At 39.2% G+C, this 15,421-nt stretch overlaps 1 protein-coding gene across 1 annotated transcript in view; it reads left to right on the forward strand.

Annotated features, from left to right (window-relative positions):
* The first annotated feature begins 3,691 nt into the window (after window positions 1–3,691).
* plekhf2 (pleckstrin homology domain containing, family F (with FYVE domain) member 2) overlaps window positions 3,692–15,421 on the forward strand; it is a 38,938-nt gene continuing 27,208 nt past the window's right edge. The window contains exon 1 of the mRNA XM_004551086.6: window positions 3,692–3,869. The gene's annotated coding sequence lies outside the window, so the exon portion shown is untranslated. The remainder of the gene's footprint in view (window positions 3,870–15,421) is intronic.

A 15,421-nucleotide genomic window follows, 5' to 3' on the forward strand; every position in this document is an offset into this window, starting at 1 on the left:
GTTAAGTGAAGTGAGTGAAACTAATTTTGTCACGAAAATATTCCCAATTTTCTCACATTTAAAGATGAGTTTAGAGAGCTTGTGATCAGACTTTTGTATGAGCACATCCACACCAGGGCACTGCTTTAGTATGTTGGTGTTGTTGTTACTCAAAATTGAAGGAAAACATGGTTTTACATAAAGGCAGTTGCAATGAGGGAAACACTTACAGCAGAATGCATTGAAATTAAGAAATTATGGTTATGTTTGAATTGGCCAGCTTCACTATTTAGTCCTGTAAATAGCAGTTTCAGTGGTACAGTGCACAACAAAGCTTGCTACACACCAGTAAGCAGCATACAAAGGCTGTGCATTAAATATGTCAGCCTAAACAATTGTGCTGTTTGAATGACAAAAAGGGAAATTAGATATCTCGTTCTGAGCCTGAACAGCAAAAGATAATAATAAATGTCTGTTTATAGAAATGCTCAGTCCAGACTGTAACATTAGTAGACTACTAATAGACTATGAAAAATTTGCACATGAGCCAATGTGAAATATGTGCAATATGTGTTAATTCCCCATGAATAATACTGAAGAGTAGTATATAATAGCACAGATACAGCCACAGTTTCCATGCTGCAATTGTTTAGCTAAAGTAGCCTAAGACAGAGGTGTCCAACTCCAGGCTTCAAGGGCCGGTGTCCTGCAGGTTTTAGATGTCACCCTGGGTCAACAAACCTGAATCAAATGATTAGTTCATTACCAGGCCTCTGGAGAACTTCAAGACTTGTTGATGTGTTGGATCAAGGACACATTTAAAACCTGCAGGACACCGGTCCTTGAGGCCTGGAGTTGGACACCCCTGGCCTAAGATGAAAATAAAGTTAGGTATATAGAGAAATGTCATTAAAATTGATTTAAAAGTTATGGAGAGCTAGATGTCATGTACTAATCTAAAATGAAATGTAAAAACAGCTGTATGCTACATGGTATAGCAAATGCAAATGCAATACTGTGAGAGACTGGGAATAAGGGGGACAGTTAATTACAGTATAATTAATCTTATGTGAAGCTAAAGCTAAGCTAAAGCAGACCACGTTTGGATCATTAGGATCCCAGTGATGATCAGATTGGGTTCACAGACACTCTCTAACAGCAGACAATCTTTAAGGACATTTACATTATTCATTCCATTTACCTGCAGGTGAAACTGGGGTCAAACGTCTAGCCAACAGGCGTAGGTGGTCATGAATAATCAAACTTTTGTTTCAATAGATTCCAAAAAAGCCTACTGCGGGACAGAAGTACATGCCACAGGCATTTGTTTTAAAGCATATGCAGTGTTTCACAGTTTCTTTCATTTTTGCCACATTTAGATTGAAAACTACCTACAGAGAAGGGTGAGACGCATTAAACAATCAGCTGGAAGGAAGGAAAAGTGACACAAGTTGATGTGTAATGAATAAAAAACTAGACCCAAAGAGAAAAGTTAAATCCTTTGATGATAAGATGGAGAAGAAAAGCCAAGTTAAACTGGCCACCTTTGCCCTACAAGTTCTCATAAGGGTGAGGTAATTGGAAGCTCCAGGTTACGGACAATTAAGTAGTGGAAAAGCTTCTTAAAGTCTGCGACCCCTGGGCCACCTCACCTGGCTGGTAATCTAGTGTTGAATGACAGTGGACATAATCTTAAAGCTGGTGTTATGAAAGCTTTGAAAGCTCATTTCGTTAGGTGAACCTAACTGGATAATGAATTTCTTTTTTTTCACTCAGCAGTCACATGATTCAAACTGAGAACAACCCGGTTAGGTCACGGGTGATTAGCGTTGCTGTAACTGTTGTTCACTAATCTCGTCTGTTCTAGTGCCTCACTGAGCATCACGATCTATAAAGGTTTGTAATCACCTCAGTCAGAGCTCTATAGATAGACTCAAGAAGTGACTGTGATCAGTGAGTTTCCTGTTCCACTTAACGCCTTCTAATGTAAACTAGGAAAAAGATTATTTAGGACAAATATACATTATACACTGACCGGGCACAACATTATGACCACCTGCCTAATACTGTGTTGGTGCCGCTTTTGCTGCCACAACAGGCCCTGACCCTCGAAGGCATGGACTCCACTAAAATCCTGAAGGTGTGCTGTGGTATCTGGCATCAAGATATTAGCAACAGATCCTGGAAGTCCTGGAAGTTGTGATGTGGGGCCTCCATGGATCGGACTTTTTTGTCCAGCACATCCCACAGATGCTTGATTGGATTAAGATCTGGGGAATTTGGAGGCCAAGTCAGCACCTCAATTACTATTTTATCATTTTTTATTTGGCTTTTAAGTTTGTGCTTTTTTCTCTTTTATATTTTTTCTTAGGGTGATGCAAAATGGCCTTGTAGCAGATTGGCCACCGTGTAGTACCAGGGGTGAAATCTCAGTCCATAGCATTTCATTTTCTGGCTCTTCAAATACTAAAATAACTTTCATAATTTTCTGGTTTCTTATTAAAAACATAGATAACCTCCATTATTTTCATCAGGGAAACATTCATCTCTCTTCCGTGTATTTCCCCTTATTGATTGTGTTGATTTTCATTTACTTTTCTTCCTTGTTTTCCCTTCTTTCACCTCCTAACATCAGCCCCAACAAAATCCATCTTACTGATGCAAACTCCACTAGAATAAAAACCAAAATCAGCTTTGCACTTGCTGATCTGAACTTGCTCATTCCATCCATATTTTGTCTGTTTGTAGGGAAAAATAATCTCCAAAGGTCCAAGTCTTTGTAAACATTCCACTCAGCAACACAAACTCAGACGCATAACCTTTGGAATTATTTATTAGAATTCATCTTTTTTAGCTGGAAGTTAATTAGTGCTAGTAAAAATAGATTCAGACTCAGTTAGTATAACTTAAAGTTCAAAACATTGAAGTAAACACTTTGTTACCCATCTTTCTCATTGCTTTTTCCCCTGCAGTTTTCCACCATGACTGATGAATTTATTTAAAGATGACAGTGATAAATAGTTGACATGTGAGCTTAGCAGCTTTCTCCAGAGATATTTTAGACCATCAAGCTTGTGTTAGCCTAAAATACCATACGAGCAAACAGCTAAAAGCTCTGGGGGAAGCACCAAAGTAGTCATTGGGTTTGGACATACAAATAACAATTTTCAAGATCCCACTGTCGCTAAAGTGCTTGCTCAGAGACGGTTATATGATTGTTGGATTTTTCTCTGTATGTATAATTGTAGGGTCTACCTTACAACATAAAGCGTCTTGAGGCAACTGTTGTTGTGATTTGGCGCTGTATAAATAAAATTGAATTGAACTGAAGGGAATTGAAGTTTTATATCCTTGCTTTAACCTGATTCATATTTCACCTCTTTTCTTAGTTACATTTCATCTTTTGTTCGATTGTTTCACTGATTCCTGTCTTGCACCCTGTGGTTTTGGGGGTTACTTTACTAAGTAATATAAGTGTAAAAACTTATTATTTAAATAATTGTCAGTTGTTTGCCGGACGAGACAAAACATGTGAAGTTATAAACCTGGATTCCGCTAATGATGATGGGCATTTTGGCATTAAAGTTGTGCCAGAATAAAATATGTCATTCACATTTCAGCTTTGTTTGAAGTTTCTTACATGTTCGCAGGTCAGAGACCGCACGTTAGTTTTGTATTTACCGGCTGTCCAGCGCGCCCTGAACGCGGCGCGGCGCTGCCATGTTGTTGTTGTATTTTCTGGGCAGCGGCGGAGTTTCCAGCTGCTGTAGCTGTCTGCGGACGCGGTGGGTAGTTTCGGTGGGGGAGGCACTGCTTTAATCACTCTATTTGGATTACAACCGAGCTTCAAGTAACAGCAAAAGTTGCCGGACAACAGGAGCTGCCGTCGGGTATGTAGTTTTCCACGTTTTTAAACTTGTCTCCGTTGGTGTCCTGTCACTCTTTGCTAAGGGGAGCTACGGCTTGCTCTGTGGTTTGCTTCTACTTTTTCCCATTCATGCTAACAGGCGGTAGCTTAGCGCAGTTGAGCAGCTATCTTTCTTTCCCTGGAGTTCCACACAGGGAGTTAAAATCGATAAGTTTTTTTGTAGTCTTAAAGTCGAAAAAGCGGAGTTGATTTTTGTTTGACACAAGCAGTAACAGGTGAACATTGTTTGGGAAGCTAACTTGGGAGCTAGCTGGCTAACGCTGCCAACTGACACCAGCTTGGAAAACTTACGGGGCAATAACTTGAAAAGTCACAGAAACTTCGTGTCGTATCGTGTTTAAGGTGTTTCAATGTAAAGAAAGAATAAACTGAGCGTGATGGTTTCAGTTTGCCTCACCAGCGGTGGCTTTTTGAGGACTGCGAGGAAAAGTCATTGCGGTTTATTTATTTTTAGCAAGTCAGGACAAGCTGAAAAGGGACAATTTATCAGCGTAGGGTAATATTAGCCTGATGCGTGGTTAAAGAAACTGACTTTTCCACCTAGTGTAAAGTTTAATATTTATTTGGACTAACTTCACCCACCTTTGCCTCACTGTGCAGGTAACCTACAATCAGTTAGAGGTCCAGGCTCTGTTATTACAGCTTTTGTGGAAGCGAATGTGCGAATCTGATTGCTGGTGAAACCTGTCTACCTCAAAATGGGAAGTCTGCAACGCCTTGCCTCTGCCTTAGTCAGGTTGCCCATTATTTTCACTTGACTTCTTCTTCCACTACACTGAGTCTTTGAACTTAAGGTTAGAGGACGATCACGTGTCTTCCCTGGCCAGTATTCGCGTTCTCTCCTGCAACTGATTAATTTTCAGTTAGAAGAAGATTTGTACTATTTTTAATTATAAAATCCCTAATTCGTGGTTTTAAGTTTTTCTTCTTTGTCCACTTTACAGTTTTAAGCTACCCCAAATAATTAGAATAACTCAAACAAAATAATTAAATAAATGACATCCACTTTCTGCTGCTTATCTGGGTACGAATCGGAGGGGCGGCAGAGATAACCAGACCTCACTATCCACATCAACTGCCCGTAGCTCTTCTGGTGTGGCATGGAGACGTTCCCAAACCAGCTGAATGACATAATCTCTACAGCATGTACTAGACTTGTCCTTGGGTCCCCTCCCAGTCGGATGTTCCCAAAGCACCACACATAGGAGGTATCTAGGAGGCATCCCAGTAACCTCAGCTGGCTCCTTTTGATATAGAGGAGCAGTGGTTGTAGGCCCCTCACCCCTCCTGTAAGGGAGAGCCCAGAGGACCCTATGGAGGAAATTAATTTCCACTGTTTATACCCACAGACTCATTCTTCCTATCACTTCCCAGATGTTGACAGCTGTGCCTTAACACTTAACTCTCTTTTCATCACAATTGAGTGGTACAATGTTTATAACACTACCACTGCGTCTGTCAAGCTCTCACTCCATTCTCCTCTCACTAGTGAACAAAACTGCGTTGGAATAGTCCTCCATTTGAGGCAGAAACTTGTTCCCATGTTGGGGTGGGCACTCCGGATTTGGATATGGCTGCAATACTGGTGCTTCAACAAATCACTCCAGTGTGAGACAGTGGTAATCACTTGATGTATCTGACAGGATCATCTGCAAAAAGCAGAGACATGATTCTTAGACTACCAAGCGTGAAACCCTCCGCCTCTTGGCTGAATGTGAAATTCTGTCTTTAAAAATTATGAACAGAATCTGTGACAAAGGGCACCTCTGGCAGAGTGCAACACCCACTGGGAATGAATGTGACTTATTGCTGCCAATGCTGACTAAGCTCTCACTTTGCATCTGCATGGACTGATTAGCCTGTAACAACATGCCTGGTACTTCTTAATTCTGAAGCACCCAAGGGATGTACAGTGGGGCAAAAAAGTATTTAGTCAGCCACCGATTGTGCAAGTTCCCCCACTTAAAATGATGACAGAGGTCAGTAATTTGCACCAGAGGTACACTTCAACTGTGAGAGACAGAATGTGAAAAAAAAATCCATGAATCCACATGGTAGGATTTGTAAAGAATTTATTCGTAAATTAGGGTGGAAAATAAGTATTTGGTCAATAACAAAAATACAACTCAATACTTTGTAACATAACCTTTGTTGGCAATAACAGAGGTCAAACGTTTACTATAGGTCTTTACCAGGTTTGCACACACAGTAGCTGGTATTTTGGCCCATTCCTCCATGCAGATCTTCTCGAGAGCAGTGATGTTTTGGGGCTGTCGCCGAGCAACACGGACTTTCAACTCCCGCCACAGATTTTCTATGGGGTTGAGGTCTGGAGACTGGCTAGGCCACTCCAGGACTTTCAAATGCTTCTTACGGAGCCACTCCTTTGTTGCCCGGGCGGTGTGTTTTGGATCATTGTCATGTTGGAAGACCCAGCCTCGTTTCATCTTCAAAGTTCTCACTGATGGAAGGAGGTCTTGGCTCAAAATCTCACGATACATGGCCCCATTCATTCTGTCCTTAACACGGATCAGTCGTCCTGTCCCCTTGGCAGAAAAACAGCCCCATAGCATGATGTTTCCACCCCCATGCTTCACAGTAGGTATGGTGTTCTTGGGATCCAACTCAGTATTCTTCTTCCTCCAAGCACGACGAGTTGAGTTTATACCAAAAAGTTCTACTTTGGTTTCATCTGACCACATGACATTCTCCCAATCCTCTGCTGTATCATCCATGTGCTCTCTGGCAAACTTCAGACGGGCCTGGACATGCACTGGCTTCAGCAGCAGAACACGTCTGGCACTGCGGGATTTGATTCCCTGCCGTTGTAGTGTGTTACTGATGGTGACCTTTGTTACTTTGGTCCCAGCTCTCTGCAGGTCATTCACCAGGTCCCCCCGTGTGGTTCTGGGATCTTTGCTCACCGTTCTCACGATCATTTTGACCCCACGGGATGAGATCTTGCGTGGAGCCCCAGATCGAGGGAGATTATCAGTGGTCTTGTATGTCTTCCATTTTCTGATGATTGCTCCCACAGTTGATTTTTTTCACACCAAGCTGCTTGCCTATTGTAGATTCACTCTTCCCAGTCTGGTGCAGGTCTACAATACTTTTCCTGGTGTCCTTCGAAAGCTCTTTGGTCTTGGCCATGGCGGAGTTTGGAGTCTGACTGTTTGAGGCTGTGGACAGGTGTCTTTTATACAGATGATGAGTTCAAACAGGTGCCATTCATACAGGTAACGAGTGGGGGACAGAAAAGCTTCTTACAGAAGACGTTACAGGTCTGTGAGAGCCAGAGACTTTCCTTGTTTGAGGTGACCAAATACTTATTTTCCACCCTAATTTACGAATAAATTCTTTACAAATCCTACCATGTGAATTCATGGATTTTATTTTTTCACATTCTGTCTCTCACAGTTGAAGTGTACCTCTGGTGCAAATTACTGACCTCTGTCATCATTTTAAGTGGGGGAACTTGCACAATCGGTGGCTGACTAAATACTTTTTTGCCCCACTGTACGTGACACACCGAGACATGCATTCAAATGCCTTCTCAAAATCCTTTAGCCTATTTGATCAAACTCCCACATGTACACTTGAACAAAAGAGTAAAGAGTATCCCCTTGTTCCCTCTTGCATTGTGGGTGTTACATTGTGACTAGATAGCTGTCGGTGTTGACTTTGGTGGCTGTCATCGCCCTGTTAGCAAACAGGATTACATTTACCTTTGGCAAAGGCTATTGTTTAAATTTTTAAAGAAAGTATTATTAAGTAGTATTAAACCACCCCCACTGTCTTCACCTTTTCTCATTTGTCTCCCACACTTACAAAAATAATGCTGGAACAGCTGGTGGTTTAAATGTAGTAATTAACAAATCTTTTCAACTCTTAAGCAAAGTACTATGTCATGGTTAACAAAATATTTTTGTTTTTTTGGATATATATTAATTTTTATTAAAAAAAGTATTTAGCTACAATTGTTCAACTTGAAATAAAACAGTGATTCTCTAAATCTAACTAAATAGCTCTGGGGAAACAAATACAGTCTGTAAGCAAACATCTGTTATGACTGAGTGTAAAGAGCAGGAATAGATTTACATATTGATAAGGATGCTTTCTGAACTACTTTGCGGTGACAGGCACAGCTGGGCTTAATAAACTTACCTATATGGAGCGTTTTTGTAGCGATCACTTTTGGAATTTCTGTAGGAAGAAGGTTAAACAAAAAAAGCACCCTCACACTCTAATAATCCTGTTCTAATATAGGAAAAACTCTGCTGTATTGCATTGATAGACTGAGTATCTCTGTGGGAACAAAAGGTTAAAGGAAACTGTGGGCGAGAGAAGATCTTGTTATAAAAATGTGTTTTCTTTTAATCAGACGTTTCATTAACACTTATAGCTGCGTAGGTTGGTAGTTATCTTATGTTCCAACATGACATGTCTTGTAGTCTAATGGTTGCATTTGGATAAAGTTACATTTTTGCTTAAAACTGTGTTTCACGGTTCTAGAGTTGACTGCCTCTTTGCCTAATTATTGGTGATAATGTGTGAGATCTTTTTTTCATAATAAAACTGAAATGTCACCCACAGCTGAGTGTCAGGCCTTTCATAATTTAATATGGTCTTCTTTTTTAAGTTCACTAGTATTTCATACATTAAATGAGCTCGAGGTATATTTTCACTTGTCATGCTTTAGCCAAATGGCACCCAAAAGCCTAAGGGCCTACAATGTAGACTGATGTAAAGTAGAAGAAAGCAACAGATCTTCACTTTGAAGAGATTTTTGTATTTCCATAGATTTAAGTTATATTTCTAGGATAAAAATTACACTCACTGCCCCAAAAATACAGTTTTTAACATTCTCCCTTCTAAATATTTAAAATACCAACTATATTGTGTCAAGTATATAAAAGTTCCTTAAGAGCTTGTCCAAAAAACAGGTTAAAAATAGTAATTAACCTTAAATCTTTATAGTCAGCTGCCTCTCCAGTGAATCACAGTCCTTAGGTTTAGAACATGAAGTATTTCTCCACCTGCAGCCCCCTTGAAACCATAGACATTATAAAAATACGTACCTACCATGACACAGATTTAAGGCATTTGGGATCTATTGGACCATGGGACAAGAGACACAAGCAGGTGAATGTTGAGCATCACACAAGCAACCTGTACAGAAGACCAGCTGTAGGGAAAGAACAAGACAGGAATATACTGGACTGATCTATAAGCAGCACTTTCACTATAAGAGTGAGGAGATCAACTCTAGTATCAACTAGTAATCCAGTAGTAATCTTCTAAATAGAGTCTCTATACAAGAAACTCTTAACTTGTACCTAACCTTTTGAAACTGGGCAGCTTATTCAGTTTTAATACCAAAACTAGGGAAATAAAAGAACCCGGCATGCTTCTGAAGTGTCATGTGATTTTGGGAGTCTGTTACTGACTACTTCCTTAGATGGCTGAAAGTAGAACGCTGGGTGGGAAATTACCATCAGTCTTTATGTAACGAGAAAAATGGGACCTAATTAATGACTCCCTGGAAGAGAAATTGTGACTTTCCGTTTCTATTCCCCAAACAATGCACCTGGTAAATTGCAGCACCCTCCTCTTAGGTGGTAATCATCCATTTATTGTGATTTATCCAACGCTGCAGCTTTTGGATGATCTTCTAAGTTTGCAAGTAGCAAATCAGTCAGCCAAGATATCTTCTTCCTTTTCGTGTTTGAATGTGGTTCAAACTAGTTCTTCCAGAACTCCTGGGCAATGTAAAGTACACTCAACTACCCGAGGAACCAGGAACCCCTTTACCCCTCATCTCACTTTCGAAGTAGTCAGATCTGGCTCTGAGTAATCCAATATCCTGCACATAATCCAACGTGTCAGTTATAAATGGATGCAGATAAGGACAGCGGGTCATTTCCTGACTGACACATCAAGGAGGTCACAGATAAACAAAAACAGATTATCTAAACAGTGAGTGCTTCGTTTACTGTTTGTGAGGATGAGTATCCTTTGGAATCTGTAGAAATCTGCACATGCAAAGCACAGTTTTAAAAATATACATTTTTAAGCACTTTCCTCCTGTATACTTTGTAGCACACAGACAAAATGGTGCAAAGATAGTAGGGAAGCGTATCATTTATGTGATTTGCAGACAGAAGTGCACAGCCAGCATGTTGTTAAGTCCTAACATTTCATCATAACGTTTTGTCTTTCAGGCTGTTAATGTGTAAAATTGGTGCACCTACCTCATCTTTTCTGCACCATGGTCTCTCTATTTATCCCACTAAAACAAGAACAAAAATGAAGAAATGAGATAAATTAGCAAGCTTTAAATTAAAAGAGACAAAAATACTCTCTGTGTGGTTTTGTTTACGCTAGGCCATTTTAGCTGCTCGCCACAGCCCTGTTCATTTTAAGGAGTCCAGAGGTTTCTGTATGCACAGTCTCACGCTTGTTGTGTGTGGGGTAGGGATAGCTCAGTAGGTAGAGTGGTTGCCCCATGATCGGAAGGTCGGGGGTTCGATTCCCCTTAACAGCTACCCTGAGGTACCCCTGAGCAAGGTACCGTCCCTACACACTGCTCCCCGGGCGCCCAATGGCTGCCCACTGCTTCACTGAGTGAATGGGTTAAATGCAGAGAGCAATTTCCCCACGGGGCTCAATAAAGTACAATAATAATGTAATAATAATGATATATGCAGGGATGGTGATATGGCAAGATAGTGAGGGAAGTTAAGTTTAATATGAATTTAAAGAATGTAATATTGCTATTATGCATTAGTGGGAAGAAAAAAACCCCTAAATATTGTCATGACTGGCAGACTGTTGGCAATCACCAGCACAACCCTAATTTTCTTTAGTTATGGAGGATGTTTAATTGCATATTTAGGAGGGCTTACTAATATTAGTAATATGTTAGACCGCTTCTTGTAAGTGGTTTAGTTTGAGTTGTATAATGTGTGAAATGTGAGTTTTGTTGAAATCGAATAACAAATATGCTATAAGTTGAAAAGTTGCTGGGAATAGTTCCTCTGCCAAGACAGAACGAAGCTTTTTAATTACAGCTCCTTGGCTTTTTGTCCTCCTGCAAAAACTAATAGGCCAAATTATGTAAAACTTTCTTTAGAGGAGTGGGTTCTATGCTCAGCGCTAGAGTTGTTTCTCTATATATCTGCTCTCATTAAATATATATCTGCTCTCATCAAATCATGACATCACAACTGTCTGAAACCCAAGCTTTTGGGTCATAGATATTATGTAAGCATACACAGATCTCATTATTGTGATATGTGTGTATGTATATATATATATATATATATATATATATATATACACACACACACACACACACACACACACACACACACACACACACACACACACGGGAAAAAAGAGGGGGAAAAAGCAAAATTGATACCCTTTAAATCTACAAAATAGGGCATTATACTTTATGGCTCTCCAACTGCCTCTCTAGGCATTGTCTGCCTATAAACCTCAGTTTAAGGGATTGTTGTGACTCAGGATGTGGATGTTATTTTAGAGATAACATTCATGAGAGGGTGAAACTGAACAAAGATGCTCTACAGTGATCTGAGAACTATTTGTGTTTGTTATCAAGTCATTATCTATTGATACAAGATATGAAGCCATTAAAAAATGAATGGACACTGTGTATCCTACTTCTTTTAGTCTCTCTCTGCTGTATAGCTAACATTAGCTAGACTGTGCTAATATAAGGTTGAACAGAGCAGCTTAATTGTGAGTGGACTTTCAAATTTAGTCCTGTTTTAGAGTAGATGTTTGTACTTAGTAGCACCTTGTTTCAACTAGTAGATGACACTGCATTCAATAGTAATAAGAACTATGCGTAATTATTCTAGTGGTGCATGTTTTTTAATTATTTATAGGCCTCTTGTAACATTTGTTACGAGAGTGTGTCCCACAAAAATAGTGTCTTTGTGGTGAAAGCGAGGAAGAAGGTGCATATGTAAGCATGTGTGGAGGCACACCCATCTTTTCTCCAGCTCCACCGCCTGGATTGCAGTGCGCAATGTGATATCCCTGTGTTGGTGGTGTTCTGTATTATCATAACAGTGATGGTCCAGGCTCAACTGACCCGTCACGTTGTCCTAACATTCAGCAATTTTTAAAATTATCACTAGCAACCCAACATTAGTAAGCTATATTTGGCTAACAGGAAATCTAACTTGATGCTGCATTTATTATATTGTATAAATTATTAAAGAAAACTGGAGACAGCTGAATCATCAAAGACTGTCACACCAAGAGTAATCTGACCAGTTTGCTCATAGGGAAACACTAGACTTGAAAGTCCTGTGCTAAATTGAGTGCATTGTCCAATAGTAAATCTCTCAAGCTTTTGTTTCAGACAGGTGAAAAAGTGAATTGTAAAATATACTCTGTGTGGGGAAAATGCTGCACCTCAGTAGTTTATTTGAACTCGTTCTAGAATACAGGAGATTGGACTTAATGCACTTACAGGTGACAATTCAATAGAAGTGTTGTACAATTGAATAAATCATGCTGTCTTTCTGTTTTTGGACATTGAACAAGCCTTTTGATCATGTAGGTCAGTACTTTGAATATCTTTTCAATTATAAAAAGCATTAAATATTTGCATAAGTCACATACAACAGCTTTTCTATGAGACTAATAGGGGACTAAAGTAACAGTACAAAACTAAGAAGAAGAGCATGTCCTGTAAGCATCTACTTTCAGCATTAGTACTTCTCATTTTCATTTCAGGCCACACCATTACTCAACACTTAAAGGTCTTCCATAGTAAGTCACAGTTTCACTTCGGGTTTTTTTTTTTAATGTGGCCCCAGCAGAGCATGTTTTACTTTTGTTACTCTAATTTGGCTTGTCTGTGTCATTTGTGCTCATGAACCATGTCCAGTTTTTCAGATTTCATGTCGGTGCTTATTCTTGTTAGATTTAAAGTATTATTATCCTACACTGGAAAGCTTTTTAGTGTTAGGCAAACAGTCTACTGAATATACTCAGCCTGTGCAGTGACATGAAGTAACATGGTTATAATCTTTATATTTCTCAGAATATCATTTTTCCTTCCTACAGATGCTCAGGGGTGTAAAACAAAGCCAGGCTTTCTTGTATTAACCTGCTTGACATAACTTACAATCACAGTCAGAAATAATGAGTATCACAATGAAGATTAGTTTCTCCGGAAACCCAGGCGCTGTGCTTCAAGTGAACGCTCACTTAAAAGGGGCGATTGGCATTTTACTAACCCATTAATCTTACTTAACTGTTTTTACGTTTTTTAATCTTATCACTGGTGCATCTCAGTGTGTTTGTTTTGGTTGTCTGTCATCAAGTTTGTATTTGACCTGAGAGAGAGAGAGAGAAATTAATAAATACTTAATAAATAATCAGAAATTTAGTAAGAGAAATTATTTTGTTGTTGGGATAATTTTCAGTTGTCAAATTGATCATTTGAATATTTCCATTTCTTAGGTAACTATTCTATAAGGTATCATTGTCATGATGTCATCCAGCATGTTATCAGATATTCATTTGTTGTGTAGATATCTGGTTTCTGTTTAGGGGATTCATGTTTTATTTTAAAAAAAAACATGTAAATATATACACCGTCTCTTCGTGTCCAACTGACATCAGTCACAGCAGTAGTTATACTTCAATTCACATCATTGTTGCTGGCTCAAACTTGCTGGTAGATTTCATACTGTCATACCAGAAATTTTTTCATTGTTTGCACAGAAGGAAATCCCCCCCCCCCCCAAAAAAAAAAAAAAAAAACTATGTACAGTATCCAAGTGCTTCACAACAATATCTTGTTTTCCTGGCATAGGGACAGCTCTTATTCTCTGCTGTGTTCATTGGTTGAGTGAGCAGCGAGGCTTCAGAGTGTGACAGTAAGCGTGGTGCACAGTGGGAGGGAAAAAGTATTAGAGCTTTTGCTCCTTGTAAATTTCTTTCAAAGACAATTATTGTGCTGTCATTTCTGTTGCAGTTCCTCATGAAGCAATGTCTCGAACCTGTGTGGTGATTTTTGTTGTGAGTCTTTGCTGCAGCTGCCACTATAGATTACTACAAAGCTCCAAAGCTCAACTCAAGACATTCAAGACAGCTAGATTTACAATAATAATTTCACAGTGTACATATTTGTCTGTTTATATGCTGCATACTAAAAAATAGTAACCTCATGTTACTATAGGGTTGCCTTAACATCGAAACTTTTTTCACACCTTTGTTTTTCCAAGAAAAACAAGATGACTATATTAATCTTCTGCTAAAGTAGCACATTTGTCTATAAGTACACTTTATGGTGTTTCCATAGCTCTCTGAAATTAAGGGGATCCTTCAGCTAATAAAACACATTAGAGAACTTGAGTACCTCAAAGTACTGTAATAAATCAGATAGTTAACTGGCTTGAAATATAGTTGGTTAACCACCCAGATATTTGATGTAAATTATGAGGCATTAATTCAATTCATTTTCTTTCATTTTTATTCATACAGCACCAAATCGCAACAAAAGTTTCCTCAATGCACTACTTACAATAGTACAAAGAAAACAGAGTAAACCTCAATAATCATGTGACCCCCCCTATAAACAAGTGCTTTGGCGACAGTGGGAAGGAAAAACTCCCTTCTAACAGGAAGAAACCTCCAACAGAACCAGGCTCAGGGAGGAGCGGCCATTTGCTGTGACCAGTTGGGGTCACAATTTGAAGCTGGTTCTCGAGGGAACCCTGTGGAACTCCATAATTAACCTTAGTGTGCGAAGAGGACTCTCCATTTATATAAACAAATTGGAGTCTATTAGGTAGATACGATTCAAACTACTGCACCGCAGTACCTTTAATGCCTACAGCATACTGTAATCGCTGTAATGAAATATTATGGTCAGCAGTATCAAATGCTGCACTGAGGTCTAGGTAACAGAGGTAAGTCCACTGTCAGAGGCCATAAGACGATTATTTGCGACCTTCACTAAAGCTGTTTCCATAATGTGATGAGCTCTGAAACCTGACTGGAAATGTTCAAATAAGCCATTTTTCTGCAGATGATCTGTTAGCTGTTTGACAACTAGACTTTAAAGATTTTTTGAGATTGGCCAATAATTACCTAAGACAGCTGGGTCAGTGATGGCTTTTTAAATAACAGTTTAACTACTGCCAGCTTGAAGGCCTGTGGTACACAGCTTAATTGAGATAGGCTGATCATATTTAAGATTGAAGTATTAATTAATGGTAGGACTTCTTTGAGCAGTCTTGTTGGAATGGAGTCTAAGAGACACATTGATGGTTTGGAGGAAGTAATTACCCTAGTTACTCAGAAAGATCAATTGTAGAAAAAAACTCTAAATAAATATCAGTGGTAACTGTACATAATGTTACGTCTGTGAGATGATTATGAGTAAATTTTTTCTCTATTGATTAAAAATTTATTTGTTTTATTTAATAGTAAGATGTTTGAGCTTTACAGAAGGCTTTTTTTAAA

Source organism: Maylandia zebra, linkage group LG11, assembly GCF_041146795.1.
Source record: "Maylandia zebra isolate NMK-2024a linkage group LG11, Mzebra_GT3a, whole genome shotgun sequence".
NCBI classification, from domain to species: Eukaryota; Metazoa; Chordata; class Actinopteri; order Cichliformes; family Cichlidae; genus Maylandia; species Maylandia zebra.